Consider the following 25,442-nt stretch of genomic DNA (forward strand, 5'->3'; position numbering starts at 1 on the left):
GGAAACGAATCCTTTATTTAATGAGAGTGATGAAGTTTAAGAACCTAAGAAGGGGATGTTTTTTACCTCAAAGCAAGAAGTATACGCGTTTTATGCAAAATATGCGAAACACCTTGGGTTCGCCATAGCTTATAGATCACAAAATATTGGACAAGATGGGGTACTAAAATACTTCAAAATTGAATGTACTCGGGCACGGAAGAGAACAAAAAGATCAGAAGTTCACCCTCTGCAACCATCTTTGTCATCAAAAATTGAATGTAAAGTAAAGGTAAGAGCAACTCTACAAAAGGATGGAAGATTTAAGTTAACCACAGTTGTGCTTGAACATACACATGACTTGATTCCTAGTGACTCGCGGCATTTTGCAATGAATAAGAGGATTCTTACTCATGTCAAGAGAAGGCTCAAAATAAATGATGAAGCAGGGATCGAGCTAGCTAGGAATTTTCATTCTATAGTTGTTGAAGCGGGGGGATATGAGGCATTAACATTTGATGAACGAGATGCAATAAATCACATTGAGAATGCAAGAAGAGTGAGGCTTGAGGGTAGGAGATGCCAAATCAGTTAGACTTTATTTTCATATGATGCAACAACAAAATTCCAACTTCTATACTGCAATTGATTTCGATGAAGATGGTCGCATGCGAAACTTGTTTTGGGCGGATGCAAGAAGTAGGGCAGCTTACAAAGCATTTGGTGATGTTGTTTCGTTTGACACAACCTATCTGACAAACAAATATGATATGTCGTTTGCTCTGTTTGTAGGAGTTAATCACCATGGTCAATCAATTTTGTTTGGTTGTGGACTGTTATGTAATGAGAACACTGAGACATTTGTGTGGCTATTTAGAGAATGGTTAAGTTGCATGTCAGATACTCCCCCAATAGCTATAATAACTGACCGGTGCAGAGTTATGCAAAATGCCATAGAACTTGTCTTCCCACAAGCTCGACATCGTTGGTGTTTATGGCATATAATGAAGAAAATTCCGAAGAAATTGAGAGGATATTCCCAATGTGAAGCCATAAAGTTTGCTTTGCAAAATGCGGTGTATGATTCTTTCACAAAATATGAATTTGATGAAGAATGACAAGCGATGATTGCGAAGTTCAATCTTCATGATAACGAGTGGTTGGGGGTATTATACAGTGAGTGACATAGGTGGATTCCTGCATATGTGAAAAACATTTTTTGGGCTGGCATGTCAACTACTCAACGAAGTGAGAGTATGAATACATTTTTTGATGGATATGTGAACTCAAAGACAACTTTAAAGCAATTTGTTGAACAGTATGACAATGCCTTGAGAAATAAGGTGGAGAAGGACACCAAAGCATACTTCAAATCTCGAAACAAGTTGTATGATTGCTTAACGGTATATGAGTTTGAAAAGCAATTTCGTGCAACCTACACTAATGCAAAATTTAAAGAAGTTCAAGTACAATTGAACTGTCTATTGTACTTTCATGCAAATCTTGTGAAAGAGGATGGCTCAATTTGTACTTATCATGTGAAGGAGGCTATTGTCGTCGATAATAAAATGAAGAAAGTGGAATTTCTTGACTACTTTAATTCATCTGAAAGTCAAATCCAATGTATGTGTCGGTGGTTTGAGTTTAAGGGCATTATGTGTGCCCATTCATTTAGTGTGCTCATTGAGAGGTTCATATATAAGATTCCAGATACGTACATTATGCCGAGATGGAGAAAAGATTTGGAAAGAGGGTACACATGCATTCCAACCACGTACACTAAAATCGAGGTTGTTCTTAATGCAAAATTGCATGAAAAATACCACAAGATGTTGGATGAAATCCTAGAAATTGCTTCCAATGATGATGGTAAACACACACTGATTGATCTTGGGTTGATAGAAATCAAGGAGAGAGTGAGAAAAGATTAATCGGGTTGTGCGAGTAATGTGCCACCTTCAAGTAGTAATGTACCACCTTCTACTACTGATGAACAACCTTTTAATACTTCCCCAAAATGATGTAACAACCCTCACTTTGTTTTAGTCATGCTCACGTGCATTTGCATGATCTTTGTCTTGCTTAAACTTGCATTTTTTTTTGGACCTTGATTTGTTTTGTCTAAGTGTTGCTTGTATACTATGTTCCTTGCTTAGTTTGTGTTAAGCCGAGGTCACCGTTGAACTTCTTACACCTAGGACCATCTTGGAACCACTTTGGTTGACCTCCACCTTTGTCTTGGCATATTGGCCGAGATGTGTATCATTCAGGTCGAGATGTTCTCGTCTAGACATCCTAGATCCTTGATCCTTGCACCTAGTGATCTTGTTCCTGGACTGGTATGACCTAGATCGAGGTGTAGCATATCTAGGCCGAGGTGTGGCACAGCTACGCCAAGTGTTATCATTCCTAGCCGAGATCATTGAGACCTTACTTGCTGAAGCCTTGTCCTAATCCGAGGTCATTACCTGCCAGAGTGCCCATGTCACCTTATTTGTTGTACATACTTTGTCATGCTCTTGTCTTGTCAGTCAGTCACCTTTTTAAGGAGACCCAACCAGACGTAGCCACGTGTCCCAGCAGAGGGTTAAGTCTGCTGGCAGTAGAGAAACCTACATCATTTTGTTATATCTTGTTCTAGGAAGAGAGAAAAGCTCTAGGAAGAGAGGAAGAAGAGTTCTTAGAGTGAGAATAGATTTCCAAGCTTGATCTTCACACCTTGAACCGTTAGATCCGTGTTTTGAGGTTAGAATCTTGATGTGCTCTCGTTATTCTTTATGTTCGTCTAACTACATTGCATGATATAGCATGATTCATGAGCCATGCATTGATTTGAAGTTTGTTTTAGAAGGAGAAAATGATGTTCTTGTGTTCTTGAAATAAAACCATGTTTTGATCCGAAAGTTTGTATCAAGATCCATGTTTTTGTATTTGTTTTCATGAAATCTCCAAGTATGGGTACCCAGGTCCATGTTTTCGAACTCATCTCATGAAATCTCTGATTTTGTAATAACAAGTTAAGATTTTAGCATTCATGTTCTTTATGTTCATGTTTTTCATGTTCCTCAAAGGGAAACCCAGATTTTCTCGACCTCATTTCCTTGAATGTGGTCATCGGGACCACACCTCGGCTAAGCCCTGGTTGGTGCCCAGCATGTTTTCCTGAGATGAGAAACAGAGTTTTAACTCCCCCACATATGTTTTGCTTTGCTTTGACTTAGTTTTGAAAGAGGTGCTGAGATTATTTACACTCATGCAAAGCTTGTTTTAGGAATACTTTTCATATCCATCTTTGAGCATCTCTTCTTGCATTTAATGGGATTTATTGTGTACCTGTAGGCCTTGGATCCTTGCTTGTAATCCCAACACCCGAAGAGCTATGTGAGTGGTATTTTTAATAAAGCTATGTTATAAAGTTTTGATAAAGCTTTGCTTTGCTTTGCTTTGGAAAAGTATTTGATCAAGCATGAATGACTATCCCTAGTTTTGTATCAAGTATTATAATTGTTTTGATGACATTCTTGGAAAGTCCTTAGTGCTAGGGGGCTATAATGCAACTAGTACCCTTGTTTTGAAAGTCCTTAGTGCTAGGGGACTATAATGCAACTAGCACCCTTGTTTGAGATATCTCCCTTGTCTTGCCACCGACGGTTTACCGCGTGGGTTTGCCCGGAATGTCATCCCTTGTATTATATTGATGCTAGTACGCATTCCTTGAAGTTTTGAAAGACTTGATAGATGAACTTGGTTTATCCCTCGATTTTGTACAAGTTATGATATGTATTGTTTTGATAAAGATCTCGGATATCATTCATTTTAAGCCTTTATTTCTAATATCATTCACTGAGTATCCAAGCTCACCCTCTCCATATATATATGTAGGTGACGAGCAAGAAGGCGGTGACGCCTAGATGATTGTTTGTAAGTTGTTTGGATTCATATTTTGTAGTATCTTGAAGATTATGCTTCTTGGCTTGGTCATTGTAGTTCATTTTGTATATGTCAGCTTGAGAAGCCTTTTGATCAAGATGTAATATGTATTTATTTTATTTGTACTCAAGTTGTAAAACCACGTTATGTATGACATTTCATTTGATCTATGCACAACTCTTGTGCACTATTTAGATTTAAATTTATTGTTTCCGCACATGTGAGCCCCAAATGTATACTCTGATTGTGTGTGACCTTGCAAGTTGGCCTTTGGTAATCTCGGATTACTGGCCATCATAGCACCATTCTACTAGGGGCGGAATAGGGTTGTGACATGTCCGTCTGGTCGTAGTACAACAAAAGCAATCATGGCTCGCAAGGTGCCCAGCCTTTGGTTGCTCTACGAAGAGGCCGTCCATGTACCAAACGGAAGGTTAGCAAAGTGGATGAAATAGTCAATCGGTTAAAGGGAAATAAGAAAAAGCCTACGAAAGAACAAGTAAATTTGTATATGTATGATTTTTTCGTATAGGAATTGTTGAAAAAAAAAATTTAAGTTAAAATATTGACCAATGTGTCTTACTATATAGGGTCGTAAGGTGCCTCAAGGTCAACCTCGCAAGTTACATTTTCCATCTACAGATACCATGCAATATAGTATGTATGACCCGGTATGTGTTTGACAAAGGACTTTAAATTTTGATCTATGTTTTTATTTTTTATTTTTTAAATGATTAATGAAATTGTGTTACTGTGATCATAAGGTGGCCCTAACTGAACCTTACTATTTTCCTTGCACGGATGGCACGCAACAGAGTATGTATGTACCGGTATGTATTCAATATATGATATGAAATATTATGCATTGTTTTAATTTATATATATGTTTGTGGACAATATTTATGAATTTTACTTTGACATTGAATATGCACAGGTCAGCCCAATGGACAATATTGGAAGCACATCTCTTACTGAATCAGGAATAGTGAACAACATACGCAGTCAAACTTCGACAATTGCATCAAAATTTGTTGACTTCAATGTAGATGCAGATCCAAATGGAACATTTTTTTTTTAGTTTATTAAAACTACTTTGATGACTTTGGTTTGTAAACAATGGATGGTTTGTGACAATGAATGTTTGAATTCAATGTAATTGAATTTTGATTATGTTAATGCTGCATTTTTTTTGTTGAGGTCAATACTGCTGCTGCATTTGTGTTGTTGCTATTGGTGTGTCACAATGGTGGCTGCTGCTGCTATATTTGTGTTAGTTGAACTCAATGTTGCTGCTGCTGCATTTTATAGATGAATTTTGTACAACAGCAGCAACTATTTTCAATCCTCGGCTCCGATCTCAACAGTTTCCTTCTCTACTGCCCCATTGCTGAAACTGAAGGTATTCATTCATTCATTCCCTGTTTTGAATTTGTTTTTGTTTTTTGTAGCTTTAAGTTGGTTAGAGTTAGGAATTTCATGCTCTACAAGAAGCCCAAGATGGAGAATGATACTGCCATTGATGATGAAAAGCAGAGGATTGACAGAAAGGGGAATGGGAGCTGGAAATCATAGTTCAATAAATCTCTCAATCTTAAGATATCAAGCCATTGAAATTACTTCTCAAAAGTTAAAATCATACAACATTATCATTTTAATTTTGTTCTCGTTATTGACGGTTTCTTTGATTTCTTTATGGTTTAGTTTGGATTTGGGTTTTGAGTTTTGCTACGAATCATTGTAACCATTTTTTTTCCCTTGCAATAAAATAGAGAAGTTTTGTTTTTATTGGTTGTGTTTATCAATTTTGAATTTTATTTGTTCTTATATTTCTTTGTAATGGCTTTTCTGGAGAATTGGCTATTATACTAACAGTTATTCATGCTGAAATTGCATGGAAATTGGGTTCTAGAATGCATTATTTCTTTCTAGATTTTCATGATTGGATGATTTTTTTTATTACACTATAGAATGAAATGAAAGTAAAAAATATCTTATCAAGTATAGTGGTCATATAAAAGTTTTTTAAAAAAAATAAATGCGAAAAAGGTGGTGAGAGTGCATATGTTTGTTCAAGTACACAACTTCAATGAATTTTGTGCAGCTGCTGCATTTGTGTTGTCACAATGGCTGCTGCTACTGCATTTTTTTTGTTCTTGATAAATTTTATTCATGTTCAACACATATAGTCTCTTTGGAGGCTCAAATGATGTTGAACAGATATATTGGAAGACCAAAACAAGCCTAAAACTGTTAAAAAATAGCTCCAGAACAAGTCCAGCAGCAACATAAAAAAATTGAATTTACAATGACAACATATACCCGTGACAACATATATCCACAATCCATGAGAACACGACATTCAATTCATGACAACATTGAAGAGATAACATATATACTTGATCTATCATATCCAGTACATCCACAAGTACATCCATAATTACATCATGTCCAGTACATCGATAATTACATCCATAAAATTCCCCAAAACCTAAATGTTTAACTAATTTACATTATAAAGTACAAAATGACACAGAATACAATCACATAAATCATCGCCTTGAAATTTTTTTCCATCCTTCGAAGCCTTCTACAATGGTCATGAATTTCAGTGTCCATCTCCGGATTGTGGAGGTAACGTCCTCATCATCATCGTCTGCGAACTTGAAGTAATTGCAGTGTTCTTTGATAGTCTAAAAAGCATGACAATCAGATAGTCAGATTACGCAAATAATTTTCCAAATACGAAAAAGTTTACTTCATAACGCATACTTACATATTTTAATGGGAAAACAAAGAATATACGCTCTTGATTTCCATTCTCATTGGTTCGTAAAATATACATTGCAGCTGTTCTTCCACAGTCACACATTCTTGGTTTTAATCTAATGTTGCTATTATTCATAGAAGAAGAAACCATTTTAATCTGCATAAACAATGAGAATGTAATATATATGTACAAAACATATGGGTGTGATTGCAACTTATGCATACAAATCCAACAATTCAATGTTTACCTTTTATTCTGTTCATCTAATTCGATGAGTCTGTTAATTTGCATAAACAGATGCAGAGACTCACATCTGGTGTAGTGTAATAGACCCTACTCCTTAATTGGTGTAGTGTAATCACATCTGGTGTAGTGTAATGGACCCTGCTCCTTAATTGGTGTAGTGTTTTCCTCAAAATAGTATTTGAAATTCCTTTTTCTTAAATCCCTATGTTAACTTTCCATATCTTCCATAATCTCAAATGTGCTTGCTTGCTATTAGTCAATGGAACTCTCCAAAGAAGTCATATGCATAAAAGGGGATTGCTTGTATGAATTTCATATACACTTGATTGATGACAAGGTGTGAAGCATGAATCAGTGTGAATAATGAATCAGTGCTAAATAGTCAATGGAACTCTCCAAAGAAAAGGATGAGAAATTTTTATCTTCTTCTATGAATAATGAATCAATGCTAAAGTACTTTCAGTGGACAACAAAAGCCATATATATCTCATCTTTACAACTTGCTATTATAATTTTTTAGGACATGGAAAAATTATTCTATATTCTTAAAATAATATTCAGTGTCTTTACAGCTTGTTTTTGTCATGTTTGATTATACTTTCAGACATTGTATCAAATGGACTGCCTAGAACTTAGACAACAACAGGTAAAAAACTTGTATCAAACACTACCCAAACATTGTATCAAATGGATTGCCTAGAAAAAAATTTACCTGTTCCACACTGCCCAGACATTGTATCAAATGGACAATGTTGAAAATTTTATTCATGTTCAACAGAAAATTTCACCAGCAAACCAATATGTAGCAATGAAAATCATCAAATTTTTCATTCAAACAACAGAACATATATACATACAATACATCAGTAAGTCAGGCAAAAGGAAAAAACACAAAACCCCAATTTCTTGAATCAGGCAAAAGGGAAAAACATGAAACCCCAATTTCTTGAATCTTCAAACCCTAGTTTTGCGATGTCGAGTTTACCTGAGATTCGTTTTCAATTGGTCCGTAATCCAACGTATTACAAGTTTTTGGCACTGAGAGGAGTCAGATGAGTGTAGTTGAACGAGAGAAGCATGAGATGAGAGGAGTATCCCGCTGACCACCAAGTCGGAGGAGAATGATGAGAGTATGAGAACTTTCCGGTGTGGAGTCGGATGAGGTAGTCGAATGGAGTCGGATGTCCGCGTCGGAGAGGTAGTCGGATAAGGAAGCGATGACAAGGTTTCAGGTGGAGAGGAGAGGAGTGAGGGGATGAGAGCGATAGGGCTTTAGGTAGAGAAGGAGAAAGTTTGAGCTCAAACTTTGGGTCTGAAGGACAGAGATAGAGAAGTAGCGCGTGACTTCAAAGTTTCGAGCCATTTCGAGCCAAAATATTCGAGCTCTAAATCATTTTCCTATATATAATTTATTTATTTTAGCCCATTTATAACACGTTTGATTGATTGCTCATTATTATATTTTATCTTATTTTAATTAACAAGACCTGTTTCATCGAAGGGGTATGGTCGACTAATAAAGTCTTGGTGTATAAATTTTGAGATCTCATGACGTAACGAGTATGATGTGATAATTAAAAATAAAAATTAGTGTATGTTTTTTAAATGTGATAATGTGGTGGATATGGCATGACACTTTAAAAAAAATTAAAAATTCTTTAATTTTTTTTTTCCAAATATAACATGTGATACTCCAATATAACGAGAATGATGTTACACTTCAAAAAAATTAAAAATTCATTGTGGTCCTATTAGCTATGATTGAAAATATCATAACTTGCATATAGTACACCCTATTGAGGATTGAATATAATATAATGACTCATTATTTAATATTGGGATTAAAATAAAAATTATCTTCAAAATAGATGAAAATGTTAAAAAGTGCATTTTTAAAACATATAGGGTAAATTTTATAATGTAAAATTTAAACTCACAAAGAATTAATTGCTTTTAATAAAATATCTATGTCTATATATATATATATATATATAATTTATTTATTTTAGCCCATTTATAACACGTTTGATTGATTGCTCATTTTTTTTTTTAATTGACAAGACCTGCTCCATCGAAGGGGTATGGTCGGCTAATAAATTCTTTGTGTATAAATTTTGAGATTTCATTATGAAACAAGTATGATGTGATAATTAAGAAAAAATTAGTGGATGTTTTTTAAATGTGATAATATGGTGGATATGGCGTGACATTTTAAAAAAAATTAATGTATTTTTTCAAATATAACATGTGATACTCCAATATAACGAGTATGATGTTACACTTCAAAAAAATTAAAAATTCATTGTGATCCTATTAGCTATGATTGAAAATGTCATATAATACATCCTGTTGAGGATTGAATATAATATAATGACTCATTATTTAATATTGGGATTAATATAAAAATTGTCTTCAAAATAGATGAAAAAATTGAAAAGTGCATTTTTAAAACATATAGGGTAAATTTTATAATGTAAAGTTTAAACTCACAAAGAATTAATCGCTTTTAATAAAATATCTATGTCTATATATATAATTTATTTATTTTAGCCCATTTATAACACGTTTGATTGATTGCTATTTTTTTATCTTATTTTATTTTAATTGACAAGACCTGCTCCATCGAAGGGGTATGATCCACTAATAAAGTCTTGGTATATAAATTTTGAGATCTCATGACATAACGAGTATGGTGTGATAATTAAAAAAAATTTAGTGCCTTTTAAAATTAAAAAAATTTTAATGTATTTTTTCTAAATATAACATGTGATACTCTAATACAACAAGTATGATGTTACACTTCAAAAAAATTAAAAATTCATTGTGGTCCTATTAGCTATGATTGAAAATATCATAACTTGCATATAGTACATCCTATTGAGGATTAAATATAATATAATGACTTATTATTTAATATTGGAATTAAAATAGAAATTGTCTTCAAAATAGATGAAAAAGTTAAAAAGTGCGTTTTAAAACATATAGAGTAAATTTTATAATGCAAAATTTAAACTCACAAAGAATTAATTGTTTTTAATAAAATATTTATGTCTATATATATATAATTTATTTATTTTAACCCATTTATAGCACGTTTGATTGATTGCTCATGTTTTTTAATGTTATTTTATTTTAATTGACAAGACATGCTCCATCGAACGGTATATGATCGACTAATAAATACAAATTTTGAGATCTCATGACATAACGAGTTTGATGTGATAAATAAAAAAAAAAATTAGTATATGTTTTTTAAATGTGATAATGTGGTGGATATAGCATGGCATTTTAAAAAAAATTAAAATTTCTTTAATATATTTTTTTCAAATATAACATGTGATACTTCAATATAACGAGTATGATGTTAACCTTCAAAAAAATTAAAAATTTATTAGTGCATTTTTTTCAAACGTAACATTTGACACTTCAAAAATTAAAAATTATGATGTGATACTCCAAAAAAATTAGCAACTCCTTAGTGTACTTTTTTTAAATATGACACGTGATTCTCCAACGTGACGGATATGATATGACATTTTAAAAAATTTAAAAACTCTTGACACTCTAACGTGATGAGTATGATATAACACTAAAAAATTTTTTAATGTATTTTTTTCCAAATGTGACACTCTAATGTAAAAGGCAAATGAGTCATTATACATCCAAAATAACTAAATAGATTATAAGAAAAAAAAAATATAAGACTATATAGATTACAAGTTCAAAATATGAGATTTATTGATCAATCTCCATATAAAACATACAAGGTAAATCATCTAATGTAAAATTTAAACTTACACAAAGAATTAGTTGCTTTTAATAAAAAATATATACATATATATATATATATATAATTTATTTATTTTATTCTTTTTATAACACAATTGATTGATAGATTGGTAATTTTCTATTTTGTCTTATTTTAATTGAAAAGACATGCTCCATGAGGTGTGGTCAACTAATAAAACCTTAGAATATAAATTTTAAGGTTTCAAGTTTGACTCTTCTTCTTGGAGTCAGTCATCAAAGTAGTAACATATATAATTGGTAGGACAAACTTTTAAACCTTAACAAATTATACCAATAACAAAATTTAAAAATGATCTCTAAAATCTCAGCCGCTTAAAATTTAAAATCACCCGTAAGTGCAACACGATTATCTTCAAAAACAATTCACTTAAAGTAATAATTACACACAAAGAAGATAAAACATCAAAAAAAATTTAGAAGTGATGTAACACTAATCGAGTAAAATTTAGAAGTGTTAAGATGGTTAAAAATTGATTTTTTGACTTTTTAAATTTTTTTATGTGAGAAGTAATGTAATCAAAAATTAACTTTTAACTTTTAACCCATTGTCCAAATGGCGCCTTAATATCTTGAATTTGGTTTGTTTACTGTGCTGTCCTGAACTTTTTATATTCATTTACCTTGAAATTGGAAATTGGTTTGTTGGTGAAGATCCTGTTGTGCATGCACCTGCAGGGGATGGGAGATACTGCGGGCCTATGCAGTGCCGTTTTGCAAGGGATGGGAGATGCTGCTGCACAGCAGCAACTACTGCTCGCCTTTGCGGTGCCATTTTGACCAAACTCAAGGCATTCATGTCCTCGCCTGCGTTAAATAAAATAAAAAAACTATCCTTTTGCCTTTTTATTTTAAATATTATATTTCTATTATAAATTGTCTCCTATTTAAAATAAGGGAATATTTTAATTTATTATTTTAAAGTCAATTTAATGAATAAAAAATAAGATTTAATTTTTAAAACATTTCAATTTTGAAGTAGTTGCGGAAGAGCATCCAGCTTTACTTATATTTTACTTTAGAAAATTATCAAAAAATTCAATTCCTATTATAGAAATCACATTTTTATCTATTTCTCCAAATAAACTCCTTATTCTTTCTCTATTCTATTAACAAGCTCTTAATTTTCCTCTATTCTATTAAAATATAATTATAAATTTAAATAAATACAAATCATAAATGTGTACTGCTGTCTTTAAATAAAGCAAATATATATATAAATATATATGGGTGAATTACACTAATAATTCCTATAGTTTGGGGCTTGTGTCACTTTGGTCCCTGACTTTTCAATTATGACATATTTGACCCACAATTTTGAATCTTGTTCCAAATAAGGACAATTGAAAATATTATTAGATTTTTCATGGGTAGAATCGTCAATTTGATAAAATATAAACTAATTTGACAAAAATAAATGTCAAACAAATATTTTTGGATTTATAAAAATTATTTCTACCTACTAAAAATAAAATTATGTAAAATTGATAAATCTTTTAAACAATTTTTTTTTTTACCAAATTAATTTTTATTATGTATTTGAATGATGATCATGTAAAATTAATTTTAAAAAATTAATCATGTAATTTTTATTAGTTTTTATCAATTTTACATAATTTTATCATTGGTGGATAAAAATAATTTTTAAAAAATTAAAAATATTTTTTTGATTTTTATTTTTGTCAAATTAGTTTATATTTTATTAAATTGACGATTTTGTCCTTGAAATTAAATAATGGTAACTTCAATTGTCTTTATTTGGAACAAGATTGAAAATTCGGGATCAAATGTGTCACAATTGAAAAATCAGGGACCAAAGTGACACAAGCCCCAAACTATAGGGACTATTTGTGTAATTTACCCTATATAAGGGAGTTACAATGACTCCCTACTAATAAGGAGTCACTATAGCAAATATTAGTTTAGGATAATTTATAAGAGAGCTGATCAAATATTAGTTTAGGATAATTTATAAGAGAGCTGATGGGGTGGTATAAAGGAGTTCCAATCCCCAAAAATAGGTAAAGAAATGATTTAGGGGAGGGGGTGTGGTGGGGATGCTCTAATGCCCTCCAAAAGAAATAATCTTGCTCATGCCGTGTTTGTTAAAAAACTACATAATAACCAAAAAAAATTACAATTTCAATACATATTTCACATTTATATATACTTTTAAAGGAAAATTATTGAAACATCTCTATCTAAATTTGTGTAGTAAGAAAGGTCTAAGATACTTTTTTTTATTAACTAAGGTTTCTCAACATTTTCACAGAAAAAATTCGACTCAGATAAATTTTGGCCCCGACTCAGAGAAATTTTAAAATTTCTCTGTGAAATCAGAAAAATTTCTTTATAAAAATTGAAATTTCTCTAAGTCGGGACAATTTCTCTGAGTCGAGTAAAATTTTTCTAAGTTAAATTTTCTCTATAAAAATGTTGAGAGACATTAACTAGTATGAAAATATTGTATGTTTTTATTTTATAAAATCTTAATATCAGGAACCTCAAAAAAAAATCTCCTATTTTTTTTCATTTCCCATATCCATTTCTCTCAGTTTGATCATCTCAACTTGAGATAGCATTTGGGGTTGGTGGGTCTATTCTAAGACCAACATTTGTGATTCGAATCGTTCACTTTTTAAGATTTTTAAGTGAAATTTTTATGAAAAAAAATTAAAATAATCAAATGTCATAATTAAATTTTTGATACATTTATATTACAAAAAATGAATAGTTATTTTTGAATTTATATTTGTCATTCATTATTTTAAAACAAATATGATTCAAACATATAATTATTGATGTCCGATTATCTTTTTTTTTTTTATAAATATTTTACTGAGTTTTACAATGTGAATAATTTGGGTTATCCAGGCCAACTTCAAAATAAACTCACCAAACTTAAATACTCTCAGTTTAATGGCCAGCTTAAAACAAACTAAACCCAATTTAATAATATAGACATATCAAATAAAAAATAATCTATAATATAATATTTAAAATAAAAAGATAAAGGATTTTTTTTTTTTTTTTTTTTTTTTTTTTTTTAAATGCAGGCAAAGATATCAGTGCTTTGTATTCGGTCCAAACAGAGGGCACCGCATACAGCAGCACTTCCCCCCATCCCCTGCGGACCGGCTACCAGGCATGTGAAGAGTTGGACATTGAAGCATGTGCTGGCTTTGTTGTTTAGCCTTCGTTTGGAATGTAATTTCATTTTTGGGTCTGGCTTTGGTCCAGTCCACGATTGGACTGGAGGACTGGACCGTATTGCTGGGTCTGTTGAGGTTCACCACGGGTTCTGTTTTGAAAATTTGAATCAATCAATGTGTAGAAATCGTCGAGTATTATATGCCTGTAAAAAATAACATTGATCGGATATCGATAACTATATGATCAAAACAGTTTTTGTCAACCATTAATTTATTCACTGTCCATTTTTCTTATATAAAACTGATTTGATCACATAGCTATCGATATCTGATTAACGTAATTTTTTATAGACATACAGTACTCGACGAGTTCTACACATTTACGGTTCAGATTTTCAAAACGGGACCCATGGTGGGTCCTCACGGGCCCAACAGCACGGTCCAGTCCGATCTCGGACTTGACAGAAGCCATACCCTTTGATTTTTTAATTATTTTAATTTGAGATTAAAAAATTTTATTTGGAATGGATTTTTTAATTTTTCTGATTTTTATGAGAAAAAAAATAAAATAATTATGATTTAGAAGTGATATTTTGTCTTATTAATTTTTTAACTTATTTTATCTTTTTGTGACTAAAATCAGTCCAAAAGAAAAAATATGCCAAACATGGCCTAATATAGAATCGGTGGACAGGTTAGTGGTTTCGTATATTCTATTTGGAATAGAAATATTAAAAAGTGTTTAAAACTGTTGTTAGGTAAAAGTGAAATTTATTGGTGTGTATAAATAAATAAAGGGAAAATTATTATTTAATGGTGATTTTTAAATATAATTATAAATTCATGAAAAAATTTATAATTATAATTTATAGTTAACAGTTATGAAATTTATTATTTATAATTATTTTTTAAAATTTACATTGGACTGAAATCAAGAACCATCTAATTAAACTATCAATAAATCTTAATAGTTGGATTTAATTTCCATTCAGTCATATTGAAAGTTAATCATAGTAAAATTGTCAATTAAAAAAAATTGTGATGCTTTTTTTGCATGTCGCTAAAAAATTAATAATTAGTGATTTTTTTGGTCACGATTTTTATAAATTGTTGCTAAAACTAAATGTTTTTTCGTGAATTTTTTTTTTGAATTGTTGCTGAAAGTTGAAAATTAGTAAATTTTTTTAAACTGTCACTAAAACTTATAATTAACGACATTTTTTATGACAAAATTTTTACACTGTCATTGAAAATTAACAATTTGTGACTTTTTTTTAATAATATTTGATGAAAAATATCATTAATTATCATGGGACTTATTAAATAATAAGTTTACTTATTAGAACCTACATGTAAGTCATTTTTCTTTTCTTTTTTTAATTCTCCTTCAATTTGTATTTAAATGAAGGAAAAATTAGTGAAACATTTACCTCAAACTTTTGATATATAGTAGGAGAGATCTAATATGTTTTTTTCTTATTATTTAAGGTCTCTCAATAATATTATTAGAGAAATTTTAACTAGTTATAGAGAAATTTCATCTCAAATTTCTCTGTGATGACCTGAAATTTATTTATAAAGCTGAAATTTCTCTGTAAAATTTCTCTTTGAAGAGCTGAAATTTCTATATGAAAATATTGAAAGATCCCAACTATTATAAAAATATTACATATTATTTATCTTATAATTTATATATTATTAATATCAAGAATCTTTAATTAAAAACCTATGAAATCCCTAGATAATGAAATGCACAACTTATGAATTCTCTCATTGTGCAATGCTCCCAACATGGACTTATGTTTTTCGAACTTCCATTGGGTGCCAAAAACCATCAAAAATTTAATAAATAATGATACAAAAACCACATTCGTGAATCATAAAGCGTTTACATATTTTGTATGATCATTAGATTGGTTTAAGACAAGGTTCTAGAGTTTATTATAATTTCATTCTTAATATTTTCAAATTAATATTTTATTAAGAATACTGTGATTTAGTATAAATATTCTAAAATAATTATGTTTCTTAATTTGAATTTTTTTTCTTTTATAAAAAAAATTAGGAAACTTGTTTTACAAACAAAAAAGAAAGGGGTAAATGTTACCAAACACCACCGTGCCCAACTGCATTTGGTTTTCAAGGTTTAAGTTATTATAAATAGTTATGTAAACCTTATGACAAAAACAATTTTTATCAATAATATTTAATTTCTCCTTGAGAATTCTTTTTCTTCCTTTTGAATTCATGGTTTTCTTTATGTGGATTCATAACTCTTCGTCTACTAGAACTATATCTAGTTCCTACGTATATTTCATTGCGTCAAGTGGTATCAGAATATGAATTTCCCTGACTCAATGTTATTCATCGGAGGAGAATGCACAAACCTTCACAACATATAATTGTTTTATGAACCAAATTGTTGTCTTCAAAAGTGAAAATTTTGCCGTAAAAATTATGTAAAAATCAATTTCTGTCGGTCACGAGAGTCGCCATTAAAAAATTGTCTCGAAAAGTTGAAAAATAGATTTTTAGTGACAATTTTTAAAATGTTGCCAAAAATTGCACTTTGTGCACTTTTAGGGGACAACAATTTGGTGTCCAAAAAAATTATTTTTAAGACCAAAAAAAAAAAAAGTCTCAAAACGATAGTTGTCATTACTACATCACTAAAAATATAATAATAGTGCTTTTGGCAACTAAAATATCTTGTTTATAAAAGGTGATTTTGCTTTTGTTGGACAATCTTCACTGTATTTAAAAGATTTAATTCTATTGTGTACACAACAACAATGAGAATTTAAAGAAATAAAGAAAATGAGAGAATTTGTTTGATTACAAAAATCAAACTTGAAATAAAAAGTAAATAAATAAATAAATAACAGATTTTATTTTGTTACAAAAACAAAATTTAAATCTGATTTTAAAATAAAAACAACACTGAAAATAAATTAAATAACTTACTTGATTTAATTTCTCCGAATTATTTTCTGATCAAGTCCAGTGTTTGACACTGTGTCCTTAAGACAGATTCGTCCTCTCCACGGTGCTTTCAGAATTTGGACGTCTATCTCCCAGGATGAAATGATCTATCACAAACAATAGCAGCACTACAAATTGTTTGCCTTACGAACACACTAAGTGTTTACACTCTTTCTTTCAGAAATAAAATGCAACAAAATGAAGAATAGAATAAGCAGAGGCGAAATACGAAATTTCTGAATTAATAACATCAAATGAGGGTGATCCTATTTATAGATGTAAAGGTGGCTCTTGGTTTTAAATTGAACAGGTATGAAACCTGTTGGTTTTGAATTCAAACAGATTTGAATCTGTTAATAATTCAAACAGATGGCAAAAACGAGAAGGGCCTGTTTGGGTGTGCACTAATTCCAAACTAGTTTATTTCTGTTTGAAAATGGAAAGGGCCATGTTTGGATGTACAGAAAATCCAAATCAGTTTAATATGAATTCTGGATTTTATTTTACCAAAAAATAAAATTAAATTCAAATGTTTTTAGCCGAACAAGCCCAACCCAACCACGCACCCGCGCCCAAGCCTAGGCCCAGGCCCAGTCCGCCCGACCGGACGGACGGCGGCGGCGATTTTTGGGTCTAATGGGTCTAGCCCATTTTGCCCATAACCTCTCCCTCTAAAACACTTGGGTACCCCTTGGGGCACACCCCAAGTATCAAGCCCATGCCTTATAAACCCTTTCAAAACTTCCCACCAAATCAATGTGGGACAAGCCAATTTACAACCTTAAGGAATTTCCACCAAAACTCCATTTCCATGGAGCACACTTTGGCTTCAATTTCCCATTCACTCGGTAATGGTTTTGAGCAACCAAATATACCACGTGAATCACAACGCGGCATAGAACGCGTTACCACTTTGACCCGAGTAAAACGACACTCGGGCCCACCTAAAAAATAGACCAAACTTGAGAAAAAATTCTGATTTTACCCAGAATTTTTCTACCATTTCCAACAGCTTTTAAACTCTTAATTTATCGTGGTACTCCTATTGACAATGATGGATTGATAGGATTCACATCAAGGAACTTATCCAAAGCTAACCTGTTAGTCCCAATGATAATCAATGCTCATCTCATTATCAAATTGATAGTGAAGAAAAATCTGAAGAAGAGTTATCCAAGAAAGATGGTGAATATCAGTCTGTAAGGCCGCAAAGAAAATTCAACAATGTGGTCAATATGGCTTTTCAGGTTACCATGTGAAATTTGAAATTTTAATGTTTATTGCCCTGAAAAATTTATTTATTTGTTTCGTAAAATTGAAAATTCTTTGAGTATATGAAAATCTTGAAAGAAAAGTAAGTTAAATATATAGCACATAAATGACCAAATGTGATAATATAAACAACATATTAGGACGCTTGACTTCTTTAAGTGAGGCGACATAACACTCTCTAGCCAAGGTCTGCTCTCCCCTCACTGTGCCAACTCCAAGATCGGTGGGGAACTTGATGGCAAGATGGAAAGTGGATGTGATAGCTTGGAAGGCATTTAGGGCGGTGCGGCCAAGGATGATATTGTAGGCAGAGGGGCAGTCGACAACAAGGAAGGTGAGTAACTTTGTGGTTTGTCGCGGGTATTCGCCGATTGTGATGGGAAGATAGATGGAGCCGATGGAGGTCACCCGATCACCCGTAAAGCTGACCAATGAGGTTTGGAGAGGGGACAGACTTTCTTCCCCGATCTTGAGCTGGCAGAAGCAATTTACGAAAATGATGTCGGAAGAATTGTCGTTGTCGACGAGAACCCGTCTGACTTTGTAATTGGAGAGGAGGGCGGAAATGACGAGAGGGTCATCATGGAGGTAACGGATGCCTGTGCAGTCGGCGTCCGTAAAGGTGATAGGCTCGGTCCACTGCCTGGGCTGTTTGGAGGGTCGATCTAATTTGGCAACTTCTTTGTCTGAGCCCTGCCTTATTTTTTTGAGTTCTGCCCGCTGAGCCGAGCGGGATGGTCCTCCACAAGTAAGCCCGCCGGAAATAACTCTGATTTTTCCAACAGGTGGGGCAGGGTTACCTTGTGCCCGAGGTTGTTGTGGAGGGCGATCATGACCTTGGTTAGGTTATGCTGGTTGTCGGGGAGGGGTGCTTTGGCGGTTGTTTCTGATGGGTTCAGTCCGTTGCCTCTGCTGAGGGCGAGTATCTGTGAATCGACAGAGACGTCCTTGACGAATCAAGCCCTCGACCTGATCTTTGAGATTAACACACTCCTCGATATTATGGCCATGGTCCTGGTGAAAACGACAATATTTGGACTGGTCTCTCCGATTGGGAGGAGTCCGTGATGGTTGGGGTCATTTTAGGGTAGTCCCGCTGGATCTGATTGAGAACTTGTTCCATAGGGAAATTGAGGGGTGTGTACCGCTCAAACCGACCAGGCGGTCGAGCTGGTGTCGACCGGTCGGCTCGGGGTGGTCAGTCATTGTACTGAGGCGTTTGGTGAGTGTACTGGGTATTTCTGGTTTCTGAGTCCTTTCACTTCTCTCTGGAGGTCGGGTTTTTGGCTATTGATGCTAGGGAATCTTCGGCATTCATGTATTTTTGGGCTTTAGAGAGTAGGATTGCCATGGAGGTCGGGGGTTTTTTGAGAGAGAGAAAAAGAAACCAGATGACCGTAGACCAGCCATGAAAGCCGTAAGGATGACCTTGTCATCATTTTCCGCTACCTGCAAGGCTTTGGTGTTGAAGCGGGTAACGAAACTGTGCAGCGACTCCCCTTCGGTCTGACGGATATTGAGGAGTTGGGTTGCTGGACGTCGTTGGCGCTGGGCTCCAATGAAATGGCTGAGGAATGAGTCACTGAGGTGCTGAAAAGTGGAGACAGAATCTGCTGGTAGTTGACTAAACCAAAGTCGAGCCGACCCCTTGAGTGTTACGGGGAAAGCCCGACACATAATCTCGTCGGGGATTGCATGGAGGATCATGAGAGTTCTGTAGGTCCCCAAGTGATCGACTGGGTCCGTTGTACCGTCGAAAGAGTCGATGGTGGGCATTTTGAACTTGGGGGATAGAGGTTTGTCCCGAATTGAGGCAACGAACGGCGAGTTGGCCGTAGTGGATGGTTTGTGCTGTATGTTTTGCATGACTCCTTGGAGCTGGAGCTTCATGGCTCGAAGTTCTGCATCCCAGAGAGGAATGTTGTCACCACTGGAGGGGAGTAGGGGCTGGACGCTACTGGCCTCTCCCTCGGGGGTTGGTACCAGGGCCGATGGATACGGGGCCCGGGGTGGCAGGTTTATATCCGAGAGGGGAGCTTACAAGCTTTCTAGGTTGGGTGGATTAGGTTGCAGGATAGTATGGCTCGGGGCTCGTTCTTGTTAGGTGGAATATCTGAAGGTGGTGGAGGAGGCATATGAAGGTTTCTTTGGAGTAGAGCATTAATCAGGGCTTGGTTTTGCTCGGCCAAGCGGTTAATGCTGTTGGTGAGCTCGGTGAAATACTGTGGTGGGTTATTCAGAATGGGAGGGTCTGCTTGATGATCGGGAACATTGGGGTGAGAAGCCATGGATCTAGTTGTGACCATCCACCTTCACAGGTGGTAGGAGGGGGTTATTGGGAGAGGGTATAATATTCCCAACAATCATCTAGAGCCAAACACACTCCTATGTCAAACTCCATTTAGGATATCTAAACCCAACTCCAAACTTGATAGTAGGTGTGACCAAACACCCCATTTCAACACAAAAAAAAAAAAAAAAAGTGCAGATTTTTTTTGGTTTTGTTTACATCGTTGTCTTCATGCTTTCCTCTCTAACTTCTCTCTCATTTTCCTTTACTTCCTTGGTGGCCAAACACCACACCCTTGCTCCACCCTTACACCGCCACCTTAACCCACCATCTCCACCACCGCCGGCCACCTTATCTCGCCGGAAAAAAAAAGGTCCGGTCGGCCACTCCTTAAATCCATCCGAAAATAGCACAATAGAAGTACCAACTCTAGATTTTTCTTAATCTTTTGAAGAATCAAAGCATGGGGTTTATTTTCTTGATGGATTAGAGGCTTGTAATTGGTAAGAATCTTTCTCTAAAAGTTTAGTCTAAGGTTTTACATATTTTGAGTTAGAGATGATGAAATTTTTGTATTTTAGATCTATTATGATTTGGGGTTTGATTGTTGAATTTTATAATCTCAATTAGTTTCTATGAATGTTTTACATGTTAAAAAAAATTGATCAATTTGATGGTTATTTTGGAGATTAAGATTTTGGGTTAATCTAGGGTTTGAATGTGATGTAAAAATTGGGAATTTTGGTGTTAGGAAATTTATATGTTGAAATTGATTTGATAAATGGTGGATTGGGTATCTCTATGTTCTGTGGAGGAATTTTATAAGTGATTGAAGAGATTTTGCTTAAGTTGTTGAGTTTATAAAAAATGTTGATTTTTGACTTTTGTAGTTAATTGATGGTGGTATTGTGCATATAAATTGATTGGATATTTAAAAAGTTACTAACTCAAAGATGTACAAAGGATGGGTGTTGTGGAGATTGGATAAGTTATTTGTTTGGGTGACTTGAAGTTGGAGGAGTTCTTTAGCTTGTCATTCCTTAGCATAATTTTATTTAGGATCATTTTTGTAGATGTTGTAATTTTTATTGAAAACTTTTTCCTAATTTTAGGTCCTATTTATTAATTGTTAGGATTGGAGGAAGGCGTCTCTACACCTCTTGGGAATTAATTTGTAGAGTCTCAATCTATGCTTTTGCTATTTTTGGAGGTGAGTATACTTACCATGGAAATTACCTTACCTCTATCTTTATTATAAAGTTTGAAGATAATTTTGAATTAAAGGAAGTGAATGATACATTTCATCATGGTATATGTATAAAAAGAAAAATCTATAAATCTATAAATCTATTGAGGCCAATAGTTGAGTTTAAATAAATATATGATTTCATTTGTATAATGAAGCACTAATTTTTTTATGAGAATTTATTTAAGTTGAGTCCTTCAAATTTTATGATGATGATGATTGAATGACAATGAAACGTTGTACAAGGGTATTTTTTTTTGTTTTGATCATATAACCAAATATAGCCTTTGGGGCCACAAGGGCCAAAATGCTTTGGGGTCCTGGGGACTGAAATGTTTTAAGGACCACAAGGGTCATTGTATATATAAGGGGTCCTGGGGACCGAAACATTGAAATGAGAATTGAAGTGCTACGTTGACATGAGTTATGTTCCTATGGTTATGTTTTGGGTAACGGTACCATCACCACCTAAGTCGCGAGGTAGCGCGACCCTAAGGCTATGTAGTGGTTCGTATGATGGATATGAAATCTTAACGTATTGAAAAGTTGTATTTTTGTTTACTTTCATTATTTTTATTTTTATTTTTATTTTTATTTTGTATAAATTTCAGTCCAATTAAGCTCTTATGTTTATTATCTTTATTTTGAACCCAATTGGAAAGAGCAAGTTTTATAACTCCATGGTATTGGTATACTCATTGGGCTTTAGCTCATTCTTTTAAATAATTTTTTGTTTCAGATTCATAGACTTTTGAGTGGCTCGCCTCAACTTGGAAGACTAGAAATTTTTTTGAAGGATCAAAGGTGGGCATCTTGTAGTTGAGGTTTTGCTTAGGGTCATTCTAGGATGTAAGTTTACCTTTTATTTTTTTTTATGAAGGAGGTTGATTGTAAATATTGCTTATGAAGTTGGATGTATTGATGGATTCGTGATTAGTATGTATTATTTTTTGGGGAGGAAATGCTTGGGAACTATCTTGTAGCATGATAATACTTTTTGTCTTTGAATAGATCATCTCATATATGTTGGGCAATTGAAAGATCTTATGCACTTTTGGTGATGTGGTGATGTGATGTAAGAATTATACAGGAATTGTGGTGTAAAGGTGCTATAGCGTTTGAGGTGCACCCTCTTGGTGGGGTTTTACCTTGCCAAAATTGGGTCGTTACAGAGGGTCTCCGGCGACAATGAGAACAACCGGCGCGCGGAACAAAAACCTTTCCCACAGACGGCCCTAACTGATGATACAGCGAGTTCCAGATGGAATGGATCGGGCTAATCTACGCTTCCCAAACCGGTGTCCAAGTGATCAAGCCCACTAGAAGACCTGCACACGAGTTCAACGGGGAACGGGGAGTCCCCCAGCGAACCCTCCGACGAGCAAGTTAGAGAGAGAAGTGGAATGTAGAGATGAATTAGAGATAAAAAATCTTAACCTTCTTCTTGTCTTCGACGTTTGCTTATATCCTCCGATACTCATTTCGTTGTCCCTTCTGACCTGTCACCTTGGCCAAAAGTCTATGCTCTAGCTTACCTTGTTCATGGTGAAGGCGTTCTGTCTCGACGGAGAGGGGTTATCGCAATAAATGCTGTAAGGGGCTTCATTAATGGCGTTGTGCAGTGGCAATAACTTTGCAGATCTTTGTCTGCTTATGTGGCTTGCCCTTCTCTTGCCATGTGTCTTGCTGTCATAGGTTCTTATTGCTACGTAGGTGTTAGAATTTCCCATCTTTACCTTCACCTACTCCACTATCACCTCCACTACACCTACTACCACACCTCCACTACACCTACTACCACATTTTCTTCTATATATAGATTGTATAGGAATTGTAATTAATCAATCTTGTAATACATCAATCAATAATATACTTCAATATTTTTACAATATACTTCAATATTTTTACATGGTATCAGAGCCATAAGATTTAGGCATATATCCTTTCTTTCCGGCGGGCAGCCAGCCGGCAACCATGCCTTCGCTGCCCGCTGGAGTTTTTCAACCTCCCAGGCCTCACCAATGCTGAATCAAGAACATCTGGCCGATTCGTCGCAGCCAACACAATCACACCCGAATTCCCCGAAAACCCATCCATCTCTGTCAACAGCTGATTAATAGTCTGTTCTTTGCTCAGTTTGCTTGTTTCAAGCTTGGAAACCTTCACTTTGGGAATTTGTGCTGCTTCCCACCTTACGCGCCTAAGATATTCCAACCCATCTTGTGGAGATCCAGAATTAAAATTGGGTTTTCCTGTAACCAAAATAAGGCAGGTCTTTGAATGCTACTGTTCATCACTGTCATCTTCCTCACTGCATTCTCCCTCTAAAATTGAGTAGTCTTCACCACAAGAAGGATCCAAGGGGATCATGTTCTCAGTTTCATTATTCATGACTTGAAAACAATCTTCACCAAGAACTGCAGGGGTCTTTTTCTTCCTTCCGAATTGGTTCCATCACCTTTCTTTTCCAAGCTATTTTGAGCTTTATCCATGTCAGTCAGAAACCCGCTTCACAGTTGTTCAAGTCTTTCCCTTCTTCGCCCACCGAGTGAGAACCAGACTCGACAACAGCACCATTTCCTTCAACACCCTCCATCTTCACAAAGATGTTATTCAGAAGCGAAAATGGGAGTGTTTCGCTCAGTATCCATTTTATACTCCCTCGCAGCAGAATCAATTTGATCTGGAGAAAGAGAGAAAGAGGTCGAATGATGTTGTTGAACTGTTTGTCGAATTTCAGAGAGTTGTGAGATTTTTCGATTGAAACCTAGGCCAGTGTCGGGGCTCTCTCTCTTCTCTCTCTAGATTGCTAGGCTTCTCTCTCTCTCAGACAAACAACACACACTCCCATACCCACCCACGTGGCTGCCTCTATTTCTTTTAATTTTTTAATTCCTTCCCCTCTCCACTAACCTATCTACTGGGTCACCCACTCAATTTCTTTCTTTTTTCTTTTATTTCCTTTACACCACGACACCCATGTGCCTTGTCCCCTCTCTCCTCCGTCTTGATTCCCAATTCATTATTTGTATTTATTTTTCTTTATTTCTTTGCAAAAAAAAAAAAAAAAAAAAAAAAACAGAAGAAGAAGAAGAAGAAGACGAACTGCACACCAAACTCATTTCCTTTTATTCATGTCGGGGCTCACCCCGTTCACACCAAACTCATTTCCTTTTATTCATGTCGGGGCTCACCCCGTTCACCATTTTACACAAAAAAAAAAAAACAAATAAAAAAAAAAAAAAAAAAAATCACACCACCACACCCACAGTGGGATTTTTTCTCTACTCTGCTGCAGGTCTTTTCTTCTTGCCTCCGTCTTGGACGGCCCTTGACGGTGTTGCCTCCGGATTTCCCACGATCACTACCCCCTGCTCCTCTACTGCAGCATATGGCGGCCCTCCAAATCGGAACATCACCGTGGCCTTCCGCTTCAGCTCCTTATTTTCTGCTTTCAGCACACTTATCTCTGCTCGCGCATCCTTATACATGCGTTGGAGCAGAGCCAGTTGGGCGTTTAACTGCTGCACCTCATTTGTCCTACTCTGCAGCCGGTTCGACAAATTTGTAACCGCAGTCATGGTTTCCACACATGACTTCAAAGTATACTGATTGGCCTCCACATCCGACAGCACTGCCATTCTTTGCTCCACAGACCGCATCAGAAAGTTCAACGGAGTATACCCAGCGGTGTTTGGTTGAGGTTCACTGGCCACCGCACCAGTTCTCTCTCCTGTTGACTCGTTGAGGTTGGGAAAGAGGGTGAGCAGC

General features: G+C 34.6%; 1 long non-coding RNA gene and 1 pseudogene across 1 annotated transcript; both read left to right on the forward strand.

Moving 5' to 3' along the window:
- The first annotated feature begins 590 nt into the window (after positions 1-590).
- On the forward strand, positions 591-1,097 carry LOC145805195 (protein FAR1-RELATED SEQUENCE 8 pseudogene; annotated as a pseudogene).
- Positions 1,098-20,487: 19,390 nt separating this feature from the next.
- Positions 20,488-22,732, forward strand: LOC145806516 (uncharacterized). The gene is made up of 3 exons (XR_014349827.1): positions 20,488-20,928; positions 21,559-21,635; positions 22,411-22,732. It is a non-coding gene; the product is annotated as an uncharacterized LOC145806516 (long non-coding RNA).
- Positions 22,733-25,442: the final 2,710 nt, after the last annotated feature.

This window comes from Camellia sinensis, chromosome 13, assembly GCF_055761805.1.
Source record: "Camellia sinensis isolate YWXY chromosome 13, ASM5576180v1, whole genome shotgun sequence".
In the NCBI taxonomy this organism is placed as follows: Eukaryota; Viridiplantae; Streptophyta; class Magnoliopsida; order Ericales; family Theaceae; genus Camellia; species Camellia sinensis.